Below are 25,425 nucleotides of genomic sequence, written 5' to 3'. Positions count from 1 at the left end.
TAGTAAAGAATTCAAATTCTTCATGCATTCTACAAGAACTGACACAGAAACTCTTAAAACCTCACAAGAATGGAACTCCACTTTATAATCTTGATCAGCACTTTTTTTAAGTGCTATCTCTTGATAATTTGCTTGACATAGCCAACAACACCTCTTCATTGTGAAAAATCAGTTGACTAAAATTATGTGAACCACACAAAAAAAATTGAGACTCGAGTTATATAATTATGGTTGTCCTGTTATAATGTAAAACAATAAATTAAAAAGATTGTAAGAGTGCCTTTTCTCATTCACACCAGGGGATAATACTTAATGATATGATAGACTCTTACTGAGGGTATTAACTAATGTCAATGAGGATGCTGAATTTTTTCCCCTTGAGAACACAATTACAAACTATAAGCTGTGTTTGACTCACTTATATTTTAATACAAAGATGTTAACATAATAAAAAAAAACCACTTTGTAGAGAAATTATTTTGTTTTTCAAAGCCCCATGCCTTTTAGAAAAGAAATTAAAAAATCTTCCCAGAGGGCAATCTGAATCTCAGGCAAAGTAGTAAAAAGCTCAATAATTTTCTACTTTACATTTAAAGTCATGAAAATATACAGTCTAATTATGAAATGATTAGGTGAAGGGATAAATTTCTATTTAGTAGTATTTTATTCAGGCTGGATTGGGTCCTTTAAAACTTTATTTTTATCCTGAAATTGTAGGCTAGAATCCATGTCCATTCATTCATTCCACAAATATTTAGTAGACCAACTGCATGCCAGGCATTTTGAAATCTCCAAAAATAGAACAGTTAGCAAACTAAAAATTCCCTATTCTCACAGAGGTCATTTTATAATGACAGGAAAGATTTAATAAGTAAATGGCATGTCTAGAGATGCTAGGGATCAAGAGCAAAATAAATGATGAAGAAATATTTAAGGGATGTGAGAAAGCAAGTCATTTAGCTTGCTTGAGGAAAAGCAGTCTAAGAAAAGGAAAAAAAAAAAAGGCAAAAGCCTTGGGATAGGATTATACATTCATCTTCCATGAATCCAGTAGGTTGGAGCAGAGTGATGTTACAGAGGTGTAGCTAGGGCTAAGTCAGATGGTGTCTTTCAGACTACTGTAGATTCTTGTTTTTTCCCTGAGAAGGGCAGGCATTATGATTTTGAGCAGAGGACTCACATGATATGACTGTTTTATAATTCACTCTGTCTGCTCCATAGAAAAGAACATAGAGGATAAGAATGGAATAACACCAGTTAGGGGACTACACAATCCAGTTGAAAGATGACTTTGCCTTGGACCAGGAGGGGTAACAGTGGAAATGACCAATAGGTGGTTGGATAAGAAAGTCAAGACTTCAAGGGAGAAGACTGGATTGGAGATATAAATTTGATGGACTACATCAAATGAGTGATATTAAAAGCCTCAAAAGTGGGGTGGAGGTTGGGAGGGATGGAGTGGCTGGGTGATAGACACTGGGGAGGGTATGTGCTATGGTGAGCGCTGTGAATTGTGCAAGACTGTTGAATCACAGATCTGTACCTCTGAAACAAGTAATACAATATATGTTAAAAAAAAAAAGAAGAAGAAGATAGCAGGAGAGGAAGAATGAAGGGGGGGAAATCGGAGGGGGAGACGAATCATGAGAGAGGATGGACTCTGAAAAACAAACTGAGGGTTCTAGAGGGGAGGGGGGTGGGAGGATGGGTTAGCTTGGTGATGGGTATTAAAGAGGGCACGTTCTGCATGGAGCACTGGGTGTTATACACAAACAATGAATCATGGAACACTACATCAAAAACTAATGATGTAATGTATGGTGATTAACATAACAAAAAATTAATTTAAAAAAACTGGATGAAATCACTTCCTAAGTAGGTGTGGCTAGACAACGAAATGTTGAGGAAGACAGAGAAAGAATTAGCTAAGAAACTAAGAAGTAAAGCCAGAGAGACTATAGGTAAACTGGACAAATGTGGTATCCCACCATGCAGATGAAGAAAGTATATCAGGAAGGAGGTAGAGAGAAATCAACTGTGTCAAATGCTGCTGAATATTCCCCCATCCATGCATAAATCATGCACCGTTTCTCTAAACACACCCACACTTGTTTCCCTGCATCCTGTTTTCAAGTTAGGCTCTGGGTCACAGTAACAATCTGTCATATTTTATTTCAAATACATTTCCATATTTTTTCATTTAATTCAGGCTTGTTTTGTTTTACTTTATTGATTTGAAGGAGTTTACATACAGTGAGAAGCATTGGTCATTTCTATGTTTAGTTCTTTCATCCTTTTTAAATTTATTTGGATGAAATAGAGTGAAGTAAAATCAAAATGGATTTTTTAACTAGCTCCTCAATATTCGCAGCAATACATTATGAATGATCCATCTCGTTCACCTGATTCATCAGGTCTCATTTATCATGAATTACACTATAGGATCTGGTTCCATGATAACTATTCTATTCCATCGATCTGCCAGTCTATTTTCACCCACTAATTACTATAGTTTAATCATTTAAATTACACATTTAATTATCCTAGTCTTAGAAAAAGTTTTATCTTAGAGGACTAGTCCCTACATACCATTCTTCCTTTCCAAAAGTTTTGCAATGTTTCACATCTTCTCATCCTTGAAGATATGATTAAAGTCCCTGTTTTTGTTGCCATATTGTACAGTGATTAAGAGCATTGAGTCTAAATCCAGTCTGCATAGGTTCAAAATCCCAGCTCTATCCCATAGCTCTGTAAACTTGGGCAAATTATATAAACTCTATATGCCTCTGTTTTACATTTGTAACATGGATATAATAATGGAACCTATCTCATAGAGCTGTTATAATGATAGAGCGAATGATTAAATATATATAAAGCACTTAGAATAGTACCTGGCAACATAACATAGCATATTACATAGGAGTGTTTCCTATTACTGTTTAGTGACCTCCACTTCGCTAAGCTTTATATGCATCCATCACTGAACCCCTGCTTGGGCCCACTTCTCAGGACTCTCTCCTTCTGACTTAATGATCTTGTGAAAGCAACCAAGTTAAAATAATTTTGTGTTTGGTCATAAGAATAAGAATAAGCTCACAGAAGCAAAAAAGAAAATCCAAGATTTATTTTCCTATTTCTACTGAAATTAATTCATAGGTATTGTCTCACCTGAGGTTACTGATTCTCTTGACTTTCCAACCCACAGGATGGGAAGAAAACACACAAAGGCTCACAAAAGTGTGAGTGTGTATGTTTAAAATCATTCCCAATTCATTTTGTTGAAACACTGCATTATCATCAGTCTTCCGTTATGATTTTATGCAAGAATAACTCTTTGCAGCCTATAGTTTGTGCCAAGGATACACTTACATATACATGATATTACCTTAATTGGCCTGTTATGAGGAAGGCCCAATAGTTTGGGCTCTCGATTGCTAAGGGAGAGACAGAGACAGAGAGGAGGTTTACGAGAAGAGCGGGTTAAAAATGAAGATTCCAGAGATTCTGACTTAATAGGTTTGCACATTGAATAAGTCCTTGCCTCCCAGGTGACAGAATACAGATGGTTTCAAGGAGAAGATTTGAGAAATATTGCCCTAAGGAGGGGCATAAAGGGAAGCATTGGCAATATAGCATTGTCTCTAATTGTAATTGTTTCCTTAAGAAAGAAGAAAGAAGACAAACTTCTCAGAATAAGGTAATGTTATCAGTTTACAGTGTGAAACACAATGAGGTAGGGATGGAAAAAAGAGAGACGAATGTAGACATGCTGCTGGCGTTGCAACAAGAGCTACTTAAAATCAGCAGCTGCAATGTCAAGCAGAGTCTGGAGATCATTTCTCTTTCTCCAAGATGTGGAATCACCTGCTGCAGGGACCTTCCTTCCTCGGTGTCACCTCTTCGGATTTCCACTTCCTTGACAACAACAAAACAAAAACAAACAAAAACAAAAACAAACCACACAAAAGTGACCTGTTAGGAAAAGTACAACCTCCACCTTTCGGATAGTATCTCAACACATTCCCTGTTTGAATTTCGTCTCTTTTAATGACCCCAAAATTCTGGGGGTAGCTTTTGTGTCTTCACCATCCATGGCTAATGCCTTATTCAAGGATGGCCAGTTTAAGAGGAAGAAGGGGATATCAATAGATCTTTCTATACTTAAACATAAATATGTGGGCATTCTCTTTCAAAATGCTTCCAATGCATATCCAGAATCCTACATGCAATAATTTCTACACGAATTGAGATTTTTAACTCTAGGAATACTATCACCAATATGTTATATAGTATGAATTAATCTGTCCACTTTTCCAGGTGGCCAGCATAGATGTCTTCTCTTATATATATATTACTTCCCTCTCTTTGCTCACTTCTCCTACCAATAGCACTTAATGGTAATGAATTCTGCATGTCAGTGAGATCCATGGTATTTTGAGAACTATTCTAAGGATTAATGTTTCAGAAAGTTCAGAAAAAGTACAAAATTTGAGAAAGAATTATGAGAGAAATGGGTTCCCAGAGAAGTATTAATCATGTTTAACTTGCATCAAGTTAATATTCCTGTGGTCTAACATGCTTCAAGTGTCCGATAAACTTTTATAGGCAGAAAATTATGCCAGTTTTTCCCCCAAAATTGGTTATCATTCCTTGAGTTTCTCTTGATGGTTTATTATTTGCTTAGAGCTTTACAGACCATTCATTGAGTTCTGTTAGAAATATTCATTTTTAAAAGATACTTAAGGATGGTAGTTTTAAATACAGTTGTTATCTGGGCAGTGATAAAATAGTCTTAGGTAATTACATCCGTCATCTTCAACTCACTGAAGGCAGGTGGCTTTAGTGAATGAATTGTTCATTTCGCTGACCAATTTGCTTCACTTAGGGACCAACGTTGGTAGTAACATAAAGCCTGTGGAGCAATACTTCATAGAAATACAGAATGGGCAAAAAGAATGACATGAAAAGACAATGAACCAATATCTAAGAACAACAACAAAAAAGGGATTTAGTGAACATTTAAAGTCTGAAGTGTGAAAATAATTAGCTTCTAATAAGAATGAAACAGAAACAGACTCTTTTTTTTTCCCTGAGGCTATTTTTAAGATGCTTTTATGATATTAACTATATCTGAGAATAATTTCCACCATGTCAAGGAAACAATTAGGAACACCAACAACTGACAACATTTTAAGATTACTGGATTACCATTTAGGAAGCGTAATAGGACATTTTAATAGCCTGATAACTATTTTTATAAGCAGGAATCTTCCCTCTGAAATTTGCCATAGCCTAGTCAATTGTACATACACCAATCATCTAGTCTCTGTGACTCTGGCTTTCCTCACCCCCCAGACTCATCTCACAGACTAGTTTCATGCCGATGGCTACTACAAGATTGTATGGTCACTCTCCTAGAATGCCAGGGGAAACTTAAGAGCAGAAACAGAAAGCAGTTAGCCTAGGAGCACCACTTCCTGACAAGGTCAGGTTTTAGCTGGCTAAGGCACAGTGAGACTAACTCCAGACCTGGGGTCAGAAGTCCCAGGTTCAAATTCAGATTCTTCTGTGTTTTATATGTGCCATTTTGAGCAAATCACTCCACCCCAAGCCTCTGTTTCCTCTCCTAAAACAGTCACGGCTACATCTAAATGTGAAATTGACATATGACACTTGACATATAGAAACTACTCGGAATTGTGGGTGAACCTAAATCTAAATGTTGAGAAGATTCCAGAATCCCTCATTTAATTTCTACTCTCACTCAAACCTAAGAGTTTATGTCCACGTTAATGTAAGGGACACTTTTTATATGTTATTGATATGTATTGATATACTTGAAAATATGTCGAATGGGGTTCACTTTAAATGTTCACAAAATGGAGGTGCCTGGGTGGCGCAGTTGCTAAGTGCCTGCCTTGGGCTCAGGTCATAATCCCAGGGTCCTGGGATCGAGCCCTGCATCAGGCTCCCCGCTCCGTAGGAAGCCTGCTTCTCCCTCTCCCACTCACCCTGCTTGTGTTCCCTCTCTCGCTGTGTCTCTCTCTGTCAAATAAGTAAATATAAGTAAATAAATAAATAAATATTCTCAAAGTGGATGGGAGAATAGGTGAAATATAAGATTGGCAAAATATTCTTAATTGATGAAACTGGAGGATGGGCAGTTGGGACTTACTACACTATTTTCTCTAATTTGTGTATGCTTAAATTTTCCCATGATAAAATGTGTTTTTTATACATTTTACGCACACACACACACACACACACACAAGGGACACTTCTCCAATGCATACACAATTTTAGTAATTATCTTGTTTGTTATATACAGGGGGTACGCAGAGCCCTGCCATATATTTCATGTGCAATCCATTTACTGGCAGAAGTGTTTAATAAATGTTACTGACTTGAATACAAATAATAGCAAACACTATGTGCCAAACACTATTCTAAGTGCATTACCTGTATTAATTTATTTAACCCACACAATAAGCTAATGAAAAAAAAATTAATTTATTTGTGTGTATGCCTAAAAGCACAGACAAGAAAGAGAATAGAATCCCTTGTGTCTTAGAAATGCTTCTAAATAATGAGGAGCCTGATTTTGTGCATCTGTTCTCTGCATCCCCTAAGCTCGTTTGTTTTGAGAATGCAGGGAATCACTCCAAATCCAGGATGCAGGAGTCCATAGAAATGGTCCAGGTGGCTGGCTGTTTAAGAGAGAGGTACATAACAGTTACAGCTATAAGCTTTTGCCGCTAAGGAAGAAAAAAGGTCTACCTAATTCTATCACAATACATTAATCAAAACAACTTTTCCATAAATCACTGGGGATTATAAAGGATAAAGAGCAATTTTCTTCCCTCCACTTCTTAGTCTTTTTTGATTTTGTGTATGCTCCAAATCAAGAACTTTTTTTTTTTTTTTTTTTTACTTTCATGGCCAGTATAGTCTTTTCTCAGATCCTATCAGATGGTTGGGAGTATTAAAACGATCTCATTTTAAGATGTCAAAGAAAAAGACAAGAAAGATAGGTTCATGTTGAGAGCATCCAGTGGCATTTGGTGACACTTTCACCTTTGAAATAGCTGTGCTTCTTATTGTTTTTTTCCTACTAAACTTGAAGCTCAAAAATTTTGCTTTAAAATATGAAATTTTAAAAAACTATTGTACCATCTACCAGCAATATGCAGCATTTATTATTCAAAATAGACATAAAACACTCAAAGACATTACCAGCATACACAATGATTTTGAAAAATCAACAAATTTTGACAGCCTTGTTTATATTAAATTTTCCAGTATGGTAAAGAGAGAATGCAAATTCTTCTTCTTCTTCTTCTTCTTCTTTTTTTTTTTTTTTTAACAATACACTATTGTTAACTATAGTTACTGTGGTGGAACTTAATTCTCTGGAACTTATTTACCTTATAACTGAAAGTTTGTACCGTTTGACCACCTTCATCCATTTCTCGGCACCACACACCAAATTCTTCAGCATGTGATTACTCTATTTTCAAAAGTATATAGCTCATTTTTTATTTAATGTTTTCTTTTTCAGTATAATGCCTTAGTACAAATCCAGGAACTATGTTACTATGCTACCAATGCCTATTTTTCCACATAAATTGGATTCTCTTTCATTATACAATTAATTTTTTGAAAGGGAAACTGTGTTCCTGCTTCTCCAAGTTTATTATTGATAAAGATATTAGGCAGTCATAAAGCTTTAAATAAATTTTTACTGAAAGATTATTTTAATGTTAAGAATAAAGTAGATTTCAATTGTTTAAATTATTCTGTATCAATATGATGTAAAGGCTATAGTTACCATTTATTTGGAATATGCAATTAAGAATTTGAGGATTATGCTAAATAAGATAAAATGGTCATATTCCACATTGCTCTATTTGGACATGCAACTGCCTTTAAAATCCTGGATTACAAAAATGGTTAAGCAGGGGTGCCTGGGTGGCTCAGTCAATTAAGCAAAGAATTCTTGGTTTCAGCTTAGGTCCTGATCTCAGGGTCATAAGATCCAGCCCAGTATCTGGGGGCTCAGTGCTTAGCAGGAGTCTGCTTGAGATCCTCTCTCCCTTTCCCTCTGCCCCTCCCCCTACACTCCATTCTCCTTTCTCCCCTGTCTCCCCCAATGCTCTCCAGTGTGCTCTCACTCTCTCTCTAAAAAAAAAAAAGGTTAAGTATTCCTCTGATAAAGAAATGGGGAACACTGAAGATGGAAGGAACAATGTCTGGCAAGAGAAGATAGAGGGAGAAAGCAGGAAAGAAACTTAACCATTGCCATATGCAAAGGGCCAGTTACCAAAGAGGACTTGGTGAAAGCCAACAATCCTGAATAAAGGAAATGAATGCATTTTTTATATTGCTGAAGCAAGGAATTCAAGTTGGAGAGCAAGCAAAGGAAGCTTAGGGGAGAGGTAAATCAGAAAGGATTTTTAGAGACCCTATAAACATTACAGGAGTTTGAAGTTCACCCTAAGTCAGTAGTTCTCAAACTTAGGTGTGCATGGGAATCACCTGGAAGGCTTGTTAAAACAGACCCCACCTGGACCCCACCCCCAGAGTTTCTGATACAATAAGTCTAAGGGAAGGGCCTGTGAATTAGCATTTTTTGCAAATTTCTGGGAATTGCTAATTCTGTTGATCCCCAGATCACACTTTGAGAGCCTCCTTTTTAAGAGAAACCACTGAAGGATTTCAATGGGAGAAGAGACTTTCTCTTTAGAAAATTCACCCTTACTGTACAGTAGAAAGGGGATCAGAAAGGAAGCAGTGTGGAGGCTACCAAGAAGATGTTGCTGCAGCCCAGGCAAAGCATTTGTACTTACCTGAACATCACTAGTCAAGAGTTAAGAGCACGTCACAGGTAGAGGTCAGAGATTGTTCTCAAGGCCCTGGCTTGAACACCATAGGTGAATGGTTGCAACATTTCCTGTAATAAAACTGGCTGAGGAAACACTTTTAAGTGTTGAACAGTTAAAGGTTGAAGGATAGTGATGTTCTGGTAATTGTTTAACACTTGCTGTCCAGAGTGGGGGATGAGGGAGGGGAAACCTGATTTTTTAGGGCTTGCAAATTTACATAGGGTAAATATTCCCAGAATGGCTGATTCCGAGCTCCCAACGTGATGGGAGAATAGGGAAGAGGTATGCAGCAACACCTATTACGTAGCATTTCCTCCATTTAAATACAAAGCCAAACTCCAGAACCGAGAGTGCTACTTTGGAGTTGTGAGCATCATTTAGGAGCATATTAAGTTGCAAATACAGCTGTTAAGTTTTCATCAGACAAGCAAAACACAGGCAAGGGTCTATTTGTGACATCAGATCACAGTCTAGATGAGGCCATGGGTGACCAAGGCATTAAGGGAATGTATCTCGGGGCGCCTGGGTGGCTCAGTTGTTAAACGTCTGCCTTCGGCTCAGGTCATGATCCCAGGGTCCTGGGATCAAGCCCCGCATCGGGCTCCTTGCTCCGCGGGAAGCCTGCTTCTCCCTCTCCCACTCCCCCTGCTTGTGTTCCTGCTCTCACTGTGTCTCTCTCTGTCAAATAAATAAACAAAATCTAAAAAATAAAAAATAAAAAAAAATAAGGGAATGTATCTCAAGAGATATGGGAAGAGAGGGGTGGAAGGGGTAGTCCTAGAAGAACAGGCAGAGTCTCAGTGGGTACAGTGGGAGTCAACCATTAGATAGCATGCCCTTAGCAGTGACCTAGCTGTTGTTTGAGGCCAGAGTTCTTGTCTCCCCAGAACAGTAGCTAGAATAAAGCAGTGACTTAATGTTAAGGAATAGGGATAGTAGCTCACCTAAACAAGGGTTATGGTATGAGGCGAGAGTCCAGGTAATAGAAGAGAGACATTTGATAGGAGTAGATTTCAAGGAAAGTGAAAAACCCAGTTATCCAGACTGGTGTCCAAGGTCAGAGGCATACCAACTATATGGTGTGAAAATGCTGAACCATACAAAGCTGGGTTAAACCAGGCCTTATAGGCCTTGGATCCTGATAGACTGTAGAGTCTAAGAGATTCAGCAGAGTCAGACATCCCAGGTGAAGCTAACGGAGGGTTTTAGAGGTTGAGAATCAAGGAGGGAGTAATAGTTATTCAGTTTGTATTAGCCCCTTTTAATTATCCTACAGAGTACCCCTTCCCTGTGAGTTATCCCTATCCATGGCCATGCGATTGTTTACTCCCAGCATAGAGAAGAAAGTGTTTTCTCAAAATGCAGTTTTTATATGTATTGCTTATGCTCACTAGTTAGCAGATTCCATGTAAAATTAGAATGTAATAAAACATAGGCTTCATCAAGTCCTAAATAGGACTTGATGAAGCCTATGAGACGTTGAGTGTCCTAATGTTAAATGTGCCATTGGAAGAGTCAGAAATAATCATTGTAACTTGTAGATCTCATAATAAATAAATTCAACAAAAGCAATTGCAAATTATCTGAATTAATAACATCTTGAGGAGGAGGCAGAAACAGAAGAATTTTGTTTTCAAAGTCTAGCACTGTTTTGGACTATTTCTGTATTGATTTCCCTTACACCCAACTAAAGAGCATGAAAAGTCTGGTCTATTTCTTTTACTGAAACAAATAATTTCAGGTTCCTACTTGTATATTTATTGCACTTACAACAATATAAATTAAGTTAATTTGTTTTTAAAGCAATACACAATTTCAAAGTCAACTTGAATATATTTCTTAAAAAAAGAAAAAGAAAGAAAGAAAAGAAAAGAAAAAAAAATTATCCAAAAAAACTTTTAAGGGCCCAGCATTTTCACAATTCTGCCGTAAGGGGAAAAAATTAAGTGTTTTGTTTTCCCTAGATTTTTTTTTCCTTTAGTATTCTGTTTTTACCTCACTTTTAGACTGTTTCTTTAAAAAGAAAAAAAATTAAGTCATTCCATTTGGTTTCTATAGTAACAAAAACTAATTTCTGGCTTTCTTCATGAGCTATGATCATGTTGAAACAAAAGAGGACTCATGGGTCTTGCAAAATTCATAAAGTTCTGAACAAATAGGACTGCCATCTTCTGGCATTCATCTGAAATGACAGATAATTGTATCAATTCTGCCTCCTAACCTTAAAATTTTCCCCCTCATATTTCCTTCTGTTATTTCTAAGACAGCATAATGACGTGGCCCAGTTCAGACAGTTCTTGGGTGACCTCATTAAGTTGCAAATAAGCCTTTTTGTCCCAAAGGGAACATGAAGAAGTGAGGATGTCTTAATGCAAATATTTGTCCCAGAAAGTTGGAAGATAAATACACTGGGAACTGAAAGAATCAAAATCTTTCCATTTCTTTCAAGAGGTTATTTAATTGTTGTAGATTAAAAACAATTCACAGCATAAGCCATGAGGTTCAGAGGGAAATTTTACCAGTGACTACTCTGACAGAGCTTTTCTCTCCAAGAAGGAATGGAAGGAGGACTAATGAAAGAGGGCATATAGGACCAGGGGACTTCCTCCCACCCTCTTCAGCTGACAGCAGTGAGTTATGAGGTGTTACTGAGTGAAACAGAGTTACCGTAAGAGCTGTCCAAATAACTTATGGCATTGAATCACAACACCATCTTCAGGAGATAATTCATGTCACCAGTGAATGTTCAGTAATATGGATTTTCTCCAAAACACCATATTTAACAGGCAGCACCATTAATGGCAGAGTGAATTATTTAATAGAATTGAACTATACTCCAACAGGGAACAAGAGCTGATTAAAATGTATGCATAGTTGATAAAGCCATTTAAACTAAATACTGGCTGTGGGTAGCAAATAATAATAGGTCCAAAATGTTAAAAGATGTCAGCCATATCAAAGATTAAAGAGGGTAAAGAGTAATCTAATTAGAATGTGTCTATATTTCAACACTGCCTTTTTATTATTACAGACACAATAGTAAATTAAACTTTAAATGCATACAGCAGATATTATTCTATCAGAAGAGTTTATTGTTCCAATATCTGTTCTTTACAATATTAGGCACAATAAATAATTACTTGAATAAATGATTCACTTACTCTAATATTGATAAGATATTACCATTCCTAAAAGAGAATATTCCTCCATGATTAAGTCCAGAACAGTTGGGAATTTCAGACTCACAAAGTAAAAATGCTTCCATGAAACCTTTAATTGATGAATTAAAGACTCTGTGTAAGCTGTCCCAAATATGAGTTAGAAGCTGCTCATCAATAATAGATTGAGGTAACTATGGAACATTATAATATGCAATAGTAGTAGTAAAATATTATTGATTCCATTTGAACAATATTACCACCACTTGCCTCAAGCAAAAACTGACTCAAAAAGACCAAAATGAGACTTTAAAGCATTTACCCCCAGATCAAGCCTCTATGAAAAGAGTCAAAGTATTATAATTAGCCACTAGTTTTGGCTCCATGATCAATATGGCATTCTGTCCCAGTAGGAATCCCCACCTCTGAACCATTGTTAATTGCATCTGGTCAGTTTATCCTGCGTGACTATGGACATTTCCCTGTAATTGTTGATGCTACTGAATTTCTCTGCACTGTGTAAACAACGAGTTTCTTTCTCCGAAATTTCAGTCTCAGAGTGCCCTTGCACTCTTTCCAGATCAAGTAATTTTCCATTTCACAATCTGCTTCAATAAAAGAACTAATTGTACTAGTCAGTGGTTGTATATACAAGCAATTACAAAAGTAAAGAGCAAGTGCCTAGGGGCCCCTGGGTGGCTCAGTCGTTAAGTGCTGCCTTCGGCTCAGGTCATGGTCCCAGGGTCCTGGGATCGAGCCCCGCATCCGGCTCCCTGCTCCGCGGGAAGACTGCTTCTCCCTCTCCCACTCCCCCTGCTGTGTTCCCTCTCTCTCTGTGTCTCTGTCAAATAAATAATTTAAAAAAAAAAAAGAGTAAGTGCTTAGTACAACTCTATTTATCCTATTGAATATTCTGTGTCTTCTATTTATCTTTAAGTTATCTTTTGCACTCACCATCTTCTTTGTATTTCCACTTCCAGTACCCTCGTTCAGGTCTTCACAGATGTTTTTCTGCGCTATTCCGGGCAATAATCTCCACCTTTCCCTAACAACTTCTCCCCTCTACAAACAGTCTTCCATTCTACTTTCATATTAGTCACCTGAAAAACAACTCTGATTAAGTCATCCCTTTGCTCAAAGTCAACAATTGCCTTTAACTTGCAACACAGATTCCAGTCGTGGCATGTTTTACAAATGCGCACACTCTGACAGCAGCTTACTTTCCTAACTCTCCCTTCTACAATTCCATCTGGGGAGTTTATGCTGTAGCCAAAATAGACCACTTACCATTTCCAAGACCTGCTTACTGTATGTTATTCCTTCCACCTGACATTACTTCATCCCAGATCTTACTTACTACCTTGTAACTGTCTTCAAGACCTGGCTTAAATGTTCTCAAAATAGTATAATTATTAGTGCTTATTGTTAGCTCCACCTGGAAGAAGATGAATCCCTTTAGTCAGCTACAAAATCAATTCTCATTCACTCTTTTATTCATAAAGTCAATAAACACTTGTGGAGGACCTACTAAACACCAAGCCCCATGACAGGCACTACGGATTGAGTTATGCCAACAAGATACCTGCCTTCATGGAACTCACAGCCAGGTAGGCAAACAGACTGTACGCAAAGTAATAAATAAGAAGCCTAGAAATTGGTACAAATTCTATAAAGGAAATAAATATGGTGGTATAAATGTGAGAGGTAATTTTACCTAGGGTAACAGAAAAGACTGCCCTGAAAGAAAGACAAGCTGAGACTTGAAAAGTAAGCAAAAACTGGCTTATGAAGTGCTCGAAATGATCATTTCACCTGAAGAAACTACAAGTCCTGGATATTAATGGTTTGGTACACTTTTAAAAGTCCAGATGGAGTCTTTAATAGGGTTTGCGTTCAACTTGGAAATTTTGTTCTATCAAGCTGTGCAGTTCATGGATAGAGTTTGGGTTTTGTTTTAGGAGCAATGGGAAAACAGTGAAGTTTATTTATAATAGTATCCTTTCATTCATTCAACATTTATTAAGTACCCATTTTATATCAAGAACAATGCTAGCTAGTTATTAAGAACTTACAGTTGAATAAATGAATATTCCCTCTAAGAAAGAGATAGACATTCAGACAAATCATGTAATCTATGTACAATTCAGTCAGAGCTGGTTGCTAAAAGAACACACAAGAAGTAACAATTTCAACAAAGACCATCCTGAATCCGTCCATCCCCTTTCTAAGTGGCATAAAATACTTACCTTGCCTTAACCTGCTTTAATGGCCATGAAATAGACATAAACAAAGGTGATTTCTTTTTCATGGCTATGGTCAATTTTTGGCTGGTACAGTCCTAGAGAAAATTCTGGGGAAAAACATGAATGATTAAAATTAGAGAAAGCCATAGGAAGCTTGATAGTATTGTGTTATCAGATTGATAGCTAAAGTAAAGCACCATGCCTTCCTCATTCATCAAATAATTGGGACAGACTTTATGTCACAGTGGAGCCAGTTAATGTATGTAAAACATGAGGAGTGACACGGTATCTCATACAAGATCAAGTGCATCACTACAATAGTAATGACATGGTGATTACTTGTCTCTATGCTCCTCGTTATTGCTGGCTTTTGCAATATTCCCCAAAATGAAAATATGAGGAGAGAAAGAATTCCAAGAAGAGCTGGATGAAATTTACTGGTTGCTACTTGGTTATTTCTCTTAAACTTAAATAAAGTTTTGGTTGTTATTGTTATTGTTGTTTGTTTTGTATTTATTAATGATAAAATTACTGATGCCAATGCCCTCTGCTAAAGACCACCAGGAATAACATTATAGCTGAATGAGTTGAGTTTTTGCTTGTTGCTGTGAGGATAAATGCATATCATAAGGACCCATGGGGTTTCTCAGTAGGGAAGTATTAGGAACTACTTGTTACAGGATTTGGGTTAGTGTTAGGTGATGTGGGGAGAGGATCTAAGAAAGCAGGACTGGGCTCTGGATTGGATGCTCTCAGGAAGCAAGGGTAATTCTACGATTTGGTGTTGTAATAAAAAACCCAGGCTAACCCTGCAATTGGTAAAGAAGCTGTATCTACTCATAGTTAGTCAAGATAGCTTTGGGGCAATTTGGGTGGCTTGGGCAGTACATATATTTTATCTGTGTTCAGACATGACTACATGGTATTATTTTTTCTTGAGCCATAATGGTCACAGCATTGCCTTATCAGATGTTTATGTTCTGCAAAATTGTTTATATCTGACAGAAGAACACTAAGGGTCTTGCTTGAGTCCAGGCCAGCTCCTGAATGTCAAGTACTGTTTTTTGTCTTTCTATATAGTTGCAGTGGATTGCCACGGCTTTGTTTGTTTGTTTGTTTTGGTACACAGAGTAAGGTTTCCCTCATACCTCCATAGAGTAATAGCTGCTTCTTCCCAAGAAGTAAGCATATACATCAGACCCTAGACATAATGCTTTGTCACTGATGCATAGGACACCCAAGAAGGACTTATCAGAATCCTTCTCAGAGACACAAAATGCAGATTGTGAATGAGGAAATTTCTCTGATTCCTCTGATGTTTTTAACTTGGTGCTGCCTGAGATCGTGTGCCCTGAAGCTTGAAGAAGGGTGAATAACATATTTTTTTTAAAAGACAGAAACAAAGAGGTTGATACAACTTTCAAAAATCATCTATGGGCTTGGGCACAGTTTTGCCTAAAGCCCTAGTTCACCCTTAGATTTCCCAATCATACCAGCCAATAAATTCTTTTTTTCCTTAATCTAATTGTAATTAGATTTTGGTCATTTGCCGTCAAAAGACCTGAAATAATGCAGATATATCATGCACGTAAGTGGAAGTTCTCCATTCAAGAACTGAAGGCCACTCTACTAAAATTAGTATATAATCTGTCAACAATTCCTTACATGTATATTCTCATCCATATCTTGAATTTGACCACTTCTCTCCAATATACATTGCCACCATGTTGATGCAAGACATCAGTGACATCAGTCACTGTCATGTGTAACATTGCTCATCTTCCAGCTTCTCTCTGATCTGTCTTCCGCATAGCAGCCAAAATCGCCTTTAATAAATAGAAATAATAAACATACACTGGGCTGGTTAAAACTCTTTAAAACTTCCAATTTTCCCTCAAATAGATTCCCAAGTCTGGAGTTAGGATCACTGCCTAACTCCCAAACCTCATCTCAGTTTATCCTCTCCCTCCCCAACTCAGCTTCAGCCACACTGGTCTCCTTTAAGCCCATCAAATAAATCCTGGCTTGCTTTCTCCTTCCTTTCTTCCTTCTATCCTTCCTTCCTTCCTTCTTTCCTTTTTTAAGATTTTATTTATTTTATTTTAGAGAGAGAGAGAGAACATGCAAGCAGGGACAGAGGGACACAGAGAATCTTAAGCAGACTCCCCGCTGAGCACAGAACCCCACAATCTCAGGACCCCGAGATCATGACGTAAGCCAAGACCAAGAGTCAGACATTCAACCAACTGAGCCACATAGGCTCCCCAATCCTGGTTTTCTTTCTGCCATGACAACTTTATAAGCACTATTTCCTCTACCTGGAGCCCTTCCCTAATCATCACTGCCCACCAGACCCAGCCCTAGCCCCTAAATATCAGTCAGATTTCTTTCAGGTAGAATGATGCAATAAAACAATATTAATAATAAGATAATTTTAAAAAATCATTTTGGAAAAAATAAATAAATAATCATTTTGGGAGGCTTCTTTTCATCCTTCTTCTCAGCTTAAACAGGAGAGTTTTTTTTCCTATTCTCACCCAGACATTGTTGTTCTCTATCTTGGCCCTCTATTTCTTTAACAGCACCAGCATCACATTATAATGATATGCTGATACTTTTTTTCTTGGTTATTGTATTTCTCCCACACTTCTCTATAAGGCCCATGAGGACTGACACTGACTATTCAGTATAAATAATTTGTTCTTGACTAGTTTTCCACTTTCCATTAATTTTGGAGAATTCTTAATATCCTTCCCCAAGATTTCTCTTCCACTTGAGTTAACCACTATCTGTTGCCGACAATTGAGATGTCTCTGTTCATGTCTGTTTTATTTACACTGTACACCCAGGACCTAATAGAGCACACATTACATACTTGTTGCTACATAAATATTTATCAAAATGAAATTTTTATGGTATTTCATGTAGAAAACACAAATCTAAGCACTGTTGCTATAATCCCCCACCAAAAAAAAAAAAAAAAAGAAAAGAAAAGTAATCAAATCAGTATAGCTGAATGCTTTCCCTGCACAAGTTTTCAGGCAAAGAGGCTTACTCTAAGACCTTGATCTCAGGCAGAGAGAGATTTCAAAATCCTGGAGACCAGTGATTTTCTACTTGGCTGGGGCTCCAATCATTTGGGGACTGTGAGATTAAAATCAACATCATCAAATATAAGTAGTCATAATAATGCAGAGTAATAATTGGTTTACAGGAGTTTCATAGGCTTAAATTGTATTGTGTGTACATGCCTTTCTTACTATTTGGGTCTGTTGAGTAGTTGTCACAATAAAGTGCCAAAACATCTTGGGAAGCTTAACCTTGAGGTTATCAAAAAAAGTCTTTTCCTCTCTAAGTTGAACAATAACAATAAAAAAAAAGGGGAAGGGAAAACTATCGAGAAAAATATTCTGACATTGAAGCTGTACATTGCTATACATTACCAAGAAAGCTGTACAGTTGTTTTTCATGGAGCCATTAAAGATAAGATACTTATCTTACACCCAGATAAAGTTTGACTCAGATTATGATTCTAGTGATCTGTGGTTGTTTATGAAGCTAATACAATGAATCTATAAGAAACCACCATATTTAAATTTGCTTTTCAACTCTACAGTTTAAATGCCATTTTACCATGCAGAATTTAGAGATAGGAATAGGATTAGAATCTACATTAGACCAGCAAAGGACAGTCCTGAGTTAGCCTGAAGTGTTAGACTTCACATTTATGCCAAGGTTGATTATTTCCCCCCTTACTAGTGTTTTATCAATGTCTGATTCTGAGCAACTTTATTTTTGTTTTTATTACTAAGCATAAGAAGATAAAAAAGAAAAAAGACGATCCATGTTAATCTTCATCTACATTTTTTGTAAGTCAATGAAATAGTATCTCTTGATCAACAAAACACCTGGTACCCAGCTGGAGAACAAAAAAAAAGAATTACAATTCTAGCCTTTCTCAGTGCTGTTACTCAATTATACCTGGCCTTTTTTGGGCAACATGCCTCCCAATGGATAAAATAACCGAATGTGGATGCGTGGAAGATCGGTAAATCATTCAAACTATGGAATTTACAGCATTCAAAAGTTCAGAATTTTCGATTCAAGAACTCAATCAGAAAAGCAGACACTCACAGTAGCAAATGTCCACACCTGACCCAAAGTCTCTGGCCTTTGTATTCTAATCAGTCGACTATATCCAACCATAAGTATTTAAATCGGAAAATATTTGACAGGCATTCATAACTTTTATACATTATCTTTAAAAACTTATCTGTGCTATATATAGTGTTAAGAATACAATCTAAGATCATATTACACAGTGACTCTTTTTAAAATATTTCTCACTTACGGTATCAAGCAAAATAGAATGTAGTCAGTTTTTAGTTATAAGTTCCTAAAAAGGGAAGAGATTTTCATGAAGATATAATGGGAGTCAGTGGATTACTATCTAGCTATAGTAGAGTTATGGTCCCACAGAATGGTTGCTTTTACCTGCAGGAAGGATTTTGGGGTACACAAAGAGATGTTTCCTGATGACCAACTGTGAGCTTTCTTCTCACTTCAAACCACAGAGCATTTAAGATTAAGGTAAATTCTAATGGTATGAGCATCCCATGTGGCTTTCAGGAAAAATATTCCAGTTTTGCTTTATACCCTCGACATTTTCCCAGAAAAATATAATCCAAATGATATTTTGTAAGAAACCTCACACACTGTGACACCAAAGACACAAAACTATAAAGTGGTATCAGTACCTGACATGGGGAAATCCATGTTTATTGTTGTAGAGTAGTGCAGAGGATATAGGTAGAGTAAAACATAATGAACCTAATACTTCATAGAGTTGGATCAAGTATCTTCTAAATCTTGTTCAGAGGAAGTGTTTCCATTTAGTTCAGTAAGAAGAAGGGGTGCAGGATGATTTCTTGAGACATTGCACAAAATGCTTCCACTCTTTATTTCCAAGTACCTTCTTTATCTTGTAACCCAGCACCATTCATTTATTCAGTCTACAGTTAGTTCGTGAGCACCAGCTACATTAAACTGCAGTCCAAGAACTGTTTTAAGCCTTGGGGATATAGTATACATCAATACAGATAAGTGACTGATTTTACAGGACTTTTATTTGAGATGAAGGAGAAAGACCATAGAAGTGAGTAAAGAAAAGGTAAGTGCTATAGGAAAATAAGTAAGGACAAGAAAATGTGATGGAATGATTTGAGAGTAGCTACTATAAATTTTTGACCACAGACAGCTTCTCTGACAAGAGTCAACCATGTGAATATCTCAGAAAAGAGAGTTCTAGACACAGGGACAAGTGCAAAAGCATTGAAGTAAGAAGCTGTCTCTGTGCTGCAGGAACACCAATGAGGGCCAGTGAGGCTATAATTCAGTAAGCTAAGTAGGAAATTATTTAAAAATGTAGTCAGGAGCCAGATTATGTAGCCCAAGCCAGTAATTTTGGTCTTATTCTAAATGTATTAGAAAGCCAAGGTGTGACACGATTTCTGTTTGCAATATGGAGAATGGATTTAATTGGGGACTAGGGTAAACAGGGAGGTCAGTTAAGAGCTTACTGCATTAATCTAGGCAAAAAAGAATGGTTGTTTAGAGTACATGCTAAGAGTTGAAGAGGAGAGAGAGTGAAAGACTCCAGATACACTTTGGAAGTAGAATCAGCAGGTGTTGCTGATGGATTGGACGTAGAGAAGTGGGGAAAGAATTAAATTAAATTAAACCCAGTCCTGGGTTTATTTTCCTTCCGTAAAGGGTGAAAGGCATGCCATTTACCAAAATATGGAAGAAAGAAGGATCAAGTTTTAAAAGAGAAGGATCAAGTTTGCGAGTAATGAGTTAGCTTCATACACACCAACTTTGGGGTGACTTTGAAATGTCCAGAGCAGATGTCCCCCTAGACAGTGAAATTTGCAGATCTGGCCCACAGCCGCTGCCCTCTTCAAGGCCTGCCCAGGACCCATGTCTCTTGCTCTTGGGAAAATCAGCCTCACAATGACTAAATAATCCCTCCCCTTTTCTTCTCTTTTATTTTCTCACCCTTAGTGGAAATCTTTCTTTTCTTACTCCCAAAAAGTTAAAACCGTTCAGCCTAGGATACTATAACATAATTGAGCATAGCTTTGCAGTTTTAAATGACTCCCTATTTGATCCTAAATATACTCACTCTATCAAAAAAGAGTTTATTCTTACTTCTGTTTTAGTAATGACTGATGATGAGTCCCCTTCCATCAGGCTACCCTTAATGCACCAACTTCAGACTGCCACTTCCAAATCAAACCCGTACCCACCCCATCTTTAGTTTAATTGGCTGATTCTACTTAAGTCTTAGGATCCTCTTCAAAGTCTTCACTGCAGGTTAAAACAATAAACAATGTCCTCTTGATTTGTTTCACAAGTGTGGGCATTTTATGAAATATTTATTTACCACAACTATCAAGGGCAGTTTTTAAAGTTTTCTGGAACCTTCATAAAGAATGCATTAAAGATAGCTTATAGTCCATATTAATATGATAGAATGCTCTTTGAAATACATAAAAGCTATCATAGAAAACATTCTATGTTTCCCTGAAAAATACCCAGTAGAGTAAGCACCATTAATTATATTTCTGATTTTTGTCTTACTCTATGAATATTTTTAGGTAAAATAAAAACAAAAACAAACAAAAAATGCTAGTTTCTGCCTTTTCACAAGAAGTTATATATAAGAAGGCAATTTCCAGGGTGCCAGTCTACTAAGCGTCTGACCCTTGGTTTCAGCTCAGGTTGTGATCTCAGGGTCATGGGAATCGAGCCTCGTTTCAGGCTTACTGCCAAAATAGTGTTCTAGGAAAATTATAGAACTTGACCCTAGAACTTTGTGATTTTTTTGTCCTCATATTTGTAACTTCCAACCTAATTTTATTAAGTACTATTTTATTAATTAAAATGAAACCAATATGGTATTCTAAAACTGAGATCAATATAAAATGAAGAACTAAAAAGCATTAACGGTGTTCAAACATTTATCTTTATTTCCTATTTCTTGATTTCATTCACTAATAAATTCTCCTAAAGAAGATGTATCCTCCTGCCCTGTGCAGTGAGATATGCCAAATCATTTTATTTAAACAGTGATAGCTTTCATTGATATGCTTCTTGGAAAACTACCTGGAGAGGGGAAATAGGTTCTAATTTATACTCTAGACAGCTTATTAAAGCTTAGGCTGAAATACAAAACTAATGCGGATCAAGCACAACTGAAATCCAGCATGCACTGTAATATGGTCCTTGTTGAGTCCAAGAGATTTATTTAATTAAACGCTTAGGGAGAAATAACGCTGGTCTTGGTAATTCACTATTTGGATAAATTTATGTTTTTAAGATATGTTAGAAGTGTACACTAAACTTAATTTCCTATTGAACTTTATTATGTATCTGCAAGATACCACACAGTTGTTTAACCAAACTCTTCTTGCTGTTCCATGGAGAAGCTTTTCCCATTGAAAACCACAAACTTCGGTGAATGACTAAGTCTAATGGAGACAATAGGGTTATCTTAAAATGATATGTAGGATTTTTTCCTCCTCCTTCTGCATTCTCATAGGACCATGTTTACATACTCTCTTTTATACAGGCACATTAATAAATGTGAAAAATGATAAAAGATGGGCATATTGGTGAGGACTTACACTTTTTGGTTTGAAGAATGCAGCAAAATATTACACAAAGTAAATAGATACATTTCTAACATTTAGCAGAAAATTAAAAGCTGTAAGCACCCTCAGGCTCACAATTAAATTTTTGCAGCATATGAAAACAACAGTTTGAACATTCTAGTACTTGATTTTCATTTTTGATTATGTACAATTGCCAAAATACCTCGAGTGATGACAGGTTTCTCATTTCAAATAGTTCTAAGTACCATTAAATATTTTGTAAAATACTTTTTAGGTCCCTATTTGGGTTCAATTTATATTATTCTTCTACTCTGAGGAATAAAGGGTAAGTATTATCTGTTTGTTGCCCAAGAGTAGAATTAGTTCCCAGAAATAAAATCTTGGTTAAATTTTACTATACACTACTTCAAACACAAATTACCCCCCACAGATTAAGACTTGGCTCTGTATATAAGAAAATTTCCTGTTTGAAATTTTGGTAAGACACAACATATGGAAAAAATAGGGCTCTTGGAAGAGCTTGGTAAAATAATTTAGAAAATGAAATGGTGTAAAATGCTGTAACCACAGAATGTAAGTAATGTTTCCTCCAATAACCATTAAAGATCCACTTACAATCAGACTTTCTTTAGCACTCTTGTTACTCTTTTATAACTTTACAAAAGAAATAGTTTTCTGCACTAAAGCTGACCATATTTACTTACACCTCGCGCCTTGCTTTGAAAAAGTCTAAGGAAAACTTGCACAAATATTAATTTATTTAAAGTTGAAATACACATACTTATTCTATCTAAGAGAAGCTTAATGGTTGAAACATTTCATTTCTCAGAAATTTAGTGGAAATATTTCCTGTGTGTGCAATGAAGCCATTAATAAAATATTAGTAAATGGAAAAATTATACTTGTTTAAAATCCATTAACTGTTTTACAGCTCTATACAATCATATAAACATTTAAGACATGTTCTAACAAGCAAATAGTCAAATAAAATATGTGTTTTGGATCAAAAAAAGTTCCATTAATTTTTATTATTTCTCTTCTTTTTTTATATATCATGCACAAAATAGAGAAAAAAATTGGGAGCAGAAATTATGGACCCATATTTTTATATATGAAATTATTTTTATAAAAATATTCATATGGGGGCACCAGGTGGCTTAATCAGTTAAGCACCTGACTCTTGATTTCGGCTCAGGTCATGGTCTCAGGGTTGTGAATCTGGCTTAGCGCTAGGTGTGGAACCTGCTTAAGATTTTCTCTCTCTCTCCCTCTGCCCCTCCTCCCTGAGCTCTCTCTCTCTTAAAAAAAAAAAAAAGTATTCATATGGGTGACCCAGAATTTAAGCTATTATTCTTACTCTAGAATGGATAAACATAGACTCAAAGACCCATTTGTTTTTGTCCTCCATCATCAGGTAACTTCCACATTCCAGGGAAGAAAATGTTCTCATACTTATTTCTGTCTTCCATTCTATCTTTCAATAAATTAACTGAATTTCAGATTCTTGGCGGTACTGACCAGAGACAGAATATATGAATTTAAAGTCAGATAGATAAGAGTTTGACAAGCTCTTCCATTTGCCTACCAGTGTATTAACCCCCAGTGTCCACACCCATAGAATGGGAATCAGAATAACGCCTGCCTTTTGAGGTATTCCTGTAAAATACAGGATCTGGCACATAGTAAATTTTGTTACTTTACTACATGAAGAAAGATAACTTTTAAATATAATAATAGAAGCTACTCTTATTGAACGCTTATTATTACTCCAGGAATCATGTGAGTACTTTACATGCATTACCCAATTTTACCCCTACAATATTGTGAACCCATTTCACAGACAAGACAATTAAAAAAGAGCATTCTCTGGTCCCAAGCATTGCAAAGATCCTATCATGCTGTAGTTTTTTTGAAATACACCTGGTTTAAAGAGGAGATTAACATAAAAGGACATTTATCTACATGAAAAATCATAATTGAGTGGAATTTGCCTCCATTATGGCAGATATTACCACACTAGACATATTTTTTTCCTAATATTACCTTGAAATAAGATACTACTAGACAGAATTATATAAATTAGGAAACTTACTACCTTTTCAAAGGTCTGTTTCACTCTGTTTATTTTAACAAATTTGGTTTTGCTTTTTGGTCTACTTCTGACTAATATGCATAATTAGTTTGATTTCCTTCTGTAGTTTGATTTCATAGATAAATTTAGGGTATACTTCTTTTAATTTCACTCTCTGGTATTAAAAACAGTCTTCAAATACCTGGCAATAAATATAAAAAGCTCAAAAATAAATATGTGAAGCATGTATAAACATATAAAATCTAACCAATGCCGGGCGCCTGGGTGGCTCAGTCGTTAAGCGTCTGCCTTCGGCTCAGGTCATGATCCCAGGGTCCTGGGATCGAGTCCCACATCGGGCTCCCTGCTTAGCGGGAAGCCTGCTTCTCCCCCTCCCACTCCCCCTGCTTGTGTTCCCTCTCTCGCTGTCTCTCTCTCTCTGTTGAAAAATAAATAAAATCTTTAAAAAAAAAAAAATCTAACCAATGCCAAACCTTGAGTTCTATTTTAATATGAATTCAATCTCATATGTGTGTGAGAGTATGTATGTGTGTATTAGGCATGAAGTTTTGTTTGACTTGAAAAGTATATGAAAAAAGTAAATATTAAATATTTGCCCTCATCATGCTGTATATAGAACATATGCTAATATATTAATTCTCACGTGTCTCTTCCAAAGAAAATATTTGAAAAAATGGTGCAATTCACAGGACTTCTTGAAAATGAGAAATCATTATAGTTAGTGAGTGAATTAGGATTATAACCCAGGAGTGGAGGGCAGCAGCCAGATTCAAAACAAAAGTTGCACAATCTTCAACCTGCTTAATTTATGAACAGAGTTCAAAGTATTGACAGAGTCTCCAAACTTCAGGGCTCAACATTAAGAGAAAGTCTGACTTTCAGTATTAATAGCAACCAGAAATAAAATTTTTAAATGTAGCCAATAAATAAAAACTTAATAAATAAAATAAAATGCAGACCAAAGTTTGACAATATTGATAATATTATATAATCAGACATGTGGCTACTGTTAAAATTCTTTGTTTAAAAGAGGATAACTGAAGTTTGGTGCTATTTTTATTACATTAGTGTCATTACAGAAAAACATTTTTAACAAAATAAGTATAAATTAAAAAAATTTTCTAAAATACCTCCTGAAAATATGTTTTTCATTCCTGAAAAACAAATCAGATAACAGATTATATAAAAACATTATTCCTGTAAACTTTAAATTCTCAGGACTTTATAATTAAGATGAATGTATATCCCTTTAGCCTCATATATATGTATATATATATAGTTTCATACATATATAGCATATATCTCATAATATATGTGTGTGTGTGTATGAGAAATTAAAAGGATCTTGCAAGATATATTTGCATATACCTTGCA

Source organism: Neomonachus schauinslandi, chromosome 8 (genome assembly GCF_002201575.2).
Source record: "Neomonachus schauinslandi chromosome 8, ASM220157v2, whole genome shotgun sequence".
Lineage (NCBI taxonomy): Eukaryota > Metazoa > Chordata > Mammalia > Carnivora > Phocidae > Neomonachus > Neomonachus schauinslandi.
Note: the sequence above shows the minus strand (reverse complement) of the source record.